The following is a 4984-nucleotide window of genomic DNA, read 5'->3' as shown; positions in this document are numbered from 1 at the left end:
ACAGGCGTGAGCCACCGCGCCTGGTCAAGTTTGTCTTTCATATTGCTATTTGTTTTATATTTATCTGTTCCTTGTTTCATTTTTCTTCATTTTCTGCCTTATTTTGGATTAAGCATTATTATCCCATTTTATGTCCTTTGTTCCTTTATTATAACTCCTGTTTTTCCTTTTAATGGTTATTTTATTTTAGGATTGAAGTATGTATCTTTTTTTTTTCTATTAAACAAATAATGCTTTATTAATACAAATACACACAAACTCTAAAGCACTAAGAAATTTAAAATATCTATGTCAGAACAAACAGGTGGCAATTCAACATCCAGGGTCAACAGAATGCTTGAAGGAGACTGCAACAGATTGGATTCCCATGGTGGAGAGGGCATCTTCACAGGTGAAGGGGGGTCTAGCTGAAACAGCTTTTCAAGCTCTCTCACCTCATCAAGGATCATGAGAGGCACTCCACTCAAGGGGAGATGTGGAATCTGGTGCTCTTCAGGCAGGTCAAAACTCTCAAAGCCTAGAGAATTGAAGGGGAATAATTTTTCTATTTCTGGATAGGCATCATCTGAGGCAGGAACAGAGCTTTTTGCTTTAACAGTCTTCTCAGTCATCTTTTGGCAGAAAAGCTTGGCTGTTTTGTTTGAGGGGTCCACTGGTCTTTACTGACTTTTCTGTAGCTCTGTTAACAGTTCCCAAAGCCTTCCTGGTAGCTTTAGGTAAGGCTGGTGGAACATCGACTGTTTTGCCAAAACGTGGTGTTGAAACTTAAGATCTCCCATCTAAGGCTTTGATTGAAGGTCCAGACCCCAGCTTCAGCCCATCCTTTGCAGCCACAAGGGTACCTGGTTCTCCATTTTCCTTATCAACATAGATCAGAGTAGCCATTCTGGATTATTGCTGCTGTCAACCAGATTTAAGTATATATCTTTAATTTATTACAGTCTATCTTCATTTGAATTATACCACATCACTTATACAATACTTACACTTATAGGATATATCTTACAATAGTATACTTCCATGTCTCTAATGCTAGCTTTTATAATACTGTTGTCATATATTTTACTGATACATTAGATATAAACCCACAATTAGTTATTACTATTTTTGTTTAAAGTTGTTAACTTTTAGAGATTTAAATTATTAAAAAATCAAATATGTTTACTTCTGTTGTTACTGTTTCAAGTGCTCTTCATTTCTTAGTAGATTATTTCCAGAAATCCAGAATAACTTTTCTATGTCTGAAGGGCTTCCTTGAATGTTTCTTGTTGTATGAGTCAAATGGTTATGAATTTTCAGCTTTTTTTTCAGTCTGAAAAAATCTTTATATAGCTTTATATATCTTTGATNAAATCCAGAATAACTTTTCTATGTCTGAAGGGCTTCCTTGAATGTTTCTTGTTGTATGAGTCAAATGGTTATGAATTTTTCAGCTTTTTTTTCAGTCTGAAAAAATCTTTATATAGCTTTATATATCTTTGATCTTTATATATCTTTGATTTTGAAGGATATTTTTGCTAGGTAAAGAATTTTAGGTTGACAAATTTTTTTATTCAGTACGTTATAGATGTTGCTCTACTTCTTGCTTGTACTTTTTTTTTTTTTTTTTTGAGACGGAATCTTGCTTTGTCACCCAGGCTGGAGTGCAGTGGTGCCATCTCAGCTCACTGCAACCTCTGCCCCCCAGGTTCCAGTGATTCTCCTGCCTCAGCCTCCTGAGGAGCTGGAATTACAGGCATGCGCCACCACACCCAGCTAATTTTTGTATTTTTAGTAGAGTCGGGGTTTCACCACATTTGCCAGGCTCATCTCAAATTCCTGACCTCAGGTGATCTGCCCGTTGCCCTCCTCCGCCTCTTACAAGTGTTGGGATTACAGGCATGAGCCATTGTGCCTGGCCACTTGTACTATTTCTGATGAGAAATATGCTGACATTTTTAACTTTGTTCCTCCATATATAACATATCTTTTCTTCTGGCTGCTATTAACACTTTATCACTGGTTTTTAGTACTTTTATTATGATGTTCCTTGGTGTAGTTTTCTTCATGTTTCTAGTGTTTGAATTCATTGCACTTGTCAGATCTGTGAGTTTATAGTTTTCATCTAATTTGGGAATATGTCAGCCATAATTTCTACAAATGTGTTTTCCTATCCCATTCTCCAACACCATCCTTATCTTCTCCTTCAGGGAATCTAATTGCAAGTATATTAGGCTGCTTAAATTTTTCCACAGCTCATCGATTCTCTTTACCTTTCTCTTTTTTTTGTTTTTTTGAAACAGAGTCTCACTCTGTTGCCCAGGCTAGAGTGCAATGGCACAATCTCTGCTCACTGAAACCTCCGCCTCCTGGGTTCAAGTGATTCTCATGCCTCAGACTCCCAAGTAGCTGGGACTACAGGTGTGCACCACCATGCCCATCTAATTTTTGTATTTTTAGTAGAGATGGGATTTTGCCATGTTGGCCAGGCTGGTCTTGAACTCCAGGCCTCAAGTGATCCATCTGCCTCAGCCTCTCAAAATGCTGGGATTACAGGTGTGGGTTATTGCACCTGGCCTTAATTCTTTATTTCTATCTACATTTTAGAAAGTTTCTATTGCTGTCTTCAAGTTTACTAATCTTTTCTTCTGTAATGTCTAATCTTCTGTTAATCCTATCCAATGTATTTTCCACTTTAGAGATTATTGTTTTCATCTCTAAAAGTCAGATTTAGAAATGTTATACTTTCTTTGTCTCTACTTAACTTTTTGAATATATTACTATTGTTGTTATTATTATTATTATTTTGTAGAGATGGGATCTCCCTATGTTGTCCAAGCTGGTCTTGAACTCCTGAAATGAAGGGATCCTCTTACCTTGTCCTCTCAAAGTGGGATTACAGGCGTGAGCCACCAAGACCTGCCTACATTACCATTATAATAACTGTTTTAATGTCCTAGTCAGCTAATTCTAACATCTATGTCAGTTGCAGGTCAGTTTTAGTGATTACTTTTTTTTTTAATTTTTTGAGACGGAGTCTCGCTCTACTGCCCAGGCTGGAGTGCAGTGGGGCAATCTCCGCTCACTGCAAGCTCCACTTCCCGAGTTCACACCATTCTCCTGCCTCAGCCTCCCTAGTAGCTGGGACTACAGGCACCCACCGCCACGCCCGGCTAATTTTTTTGTATTTTTAGTAGAGACAGAGTTTCCCCGTGTTCACCATGATGGTCTTGATCTCCTGACCTCATGATCCACCCGCCTCAGCCTCACAAAGTGCTGGGATTACAGGCATGAGCCACCGCACCCGGCCCCTAGTGATTACTTTTTAATCTCATTATTGGTCATATTTTTCTGTTTTTTTGCATGCCTTGTAATACTGAATGCCACATATTCAATATTAAATGTCAGACATTGTGATTTTTTTCCTTGCTGGATGCTGGATATTTTTCTATTCTTATAAATATGCCTGGATTTTAATTTGAGATAGAGTTAAATTACTAGGAAATAGTTCAATCCTTTCAGATCTTACTTCCATTTTTTTTTTTTTTTTTTTTGGCAGGACCCAAGCAGTATTTATTCTAGGGCTAATTCCTCCCCAGTTTAAGTAAGGTAAGACTCTTCGTAGTATTCTACTTCCACTGAGTTGGGAGCGTTTCTAGTCTACCTGATGGGAACAGTCACTATTCCTGGCCCTCTGTGAGTTTCCAGTGCTATTGTGTCTAATGCTTTCATATGTTTTTTTCTTTGCTGTACTTTTTATAGTTTCTTCACTTGCACGCACTGATCTGCATTGTCACATTCTCCAGGAGAACCTTTGGCAGATCTCTAGGGTTCTCTGTGCACTTAACTTCCTCTTGTACACTGTCTTGTGAACTCTAACCATCTTGTTCTTCCTGGATTTATAGCCGAATCGTCTCAACTCGGGGAGTCTGCTGGGCTCTCCTTCATTCCACTTCCTGTGTCATAGTGTGTAAGGTATCTGAAAGTAGTAAGCTGGGGTAAACTTTGTTTGCTTAGGAATCATTTTCTTTCACTGCCTGATATCCAGTATCTTGAAAACAGATGTTTTATATATTTTGTCTGGCTCTTTTTCCTTTTTCCTTTTGGTTGGTTCAGGTGGGAGGGCCAATTTGGTCCTTGTTACTCCATGTTGGCTGGATTCAGAAGTCCCCTAAGGCTTTACTCTTAATAGTCACTTCACATTTTGAGGAGAGGTAGAGAAAAGTTCCAAGAGTCTATTACCAATAGCCTCTGGTACAACCCACTCTATAGATGAAGTGTGATTGTTATTTAGTCTATTTAATACTTCTTAAATCTCTAGAACATTATAAAGGTTTGCTGTGACTAGTGATTTATAGATTGTTTGGGACAGACTTTAGAACTCTGGGGCCTCCCTGAAATGTGCCATTGACATTTTCAAAACACAAGGGGCCATTGATAGATTGCAAATCAGTTTTTACTCTTACTTGGTAGTCATTCTGCAAACTGGGTTCTGTTTCTATTTTACCATCTGGGTAAGGTTGCAGTTAAGGAAAATTTACTCTCTAAAGACCTTAATGGTACATAGAGCTTGCTAACATAGGGAATTTGCTGTGATTCAAGGGTTTATTTCTAGAACACTGAAAACCTTTCTAGTCCAACTCCAAGAAATGCTGTGTGATTCTTTTTGACTTATTCTTGAGGATTTCTTTGAAATTAAAAGAGGAGCCGGGCACAGTGGCTCATGCCTGTAATCCCAGCACTTTGGGAGGCTGGGGTGGGCAGATTACGAGGTCAGGAGTTTGAGACCAGCCTGACTAACATGGAGAAACCCCATCTCTACTAAAATAAAATTAGCTGGGCGTGGTGGTGAGTGCCTATAATCCCAGCTACTTGGGAGGCTGAGGCAGGAGAATCACTTGAACCTGGGAGGTGGAGGTTGCAGCGAGCCGTGCTCGCACCATTGCACTCCAGCCTGAGCAGCCTGAGCAAAAAGAGCGAAACTCTGTCTCAAAAAAAAAAAAAA

General features: G+C 39.0%; 1 pseudogene; it reads right to left on the bottom strand.

Annotated features, from left to right (window-relative positions):
• Nucleotides 1–312: 312 nt before the first annotated feature.
• On the bottom strand, nucleotides 313–885 carry LOC108544907 (securin pseudogene; annotated as a pseudogene).
• Between the last annotated feature and the right edge of the window lie 4099 nt (nucleotides 886–4984).

Source organism: Rhinopithecus bieti, unplaced genomic scaffold (genome assembly GCF_001698545.2).
Source record: "Rhinopithecus bieti isolate Rb0 unplaced genomic scaffold, ASM169854v2 scaffold_27306, whole genome shotgun sequence".
Lineage (NCBI taxonomy): Eukaryota > Metazoa > Chordata > Mammalia > Primates > Cercopithecidae > Rhinopithecus > Rhinopithecus bieti.
Note: the sequence above shows the minus strand (reverse complement) of the source record. Positions and strands in the feature narration are given on the sequence as shown.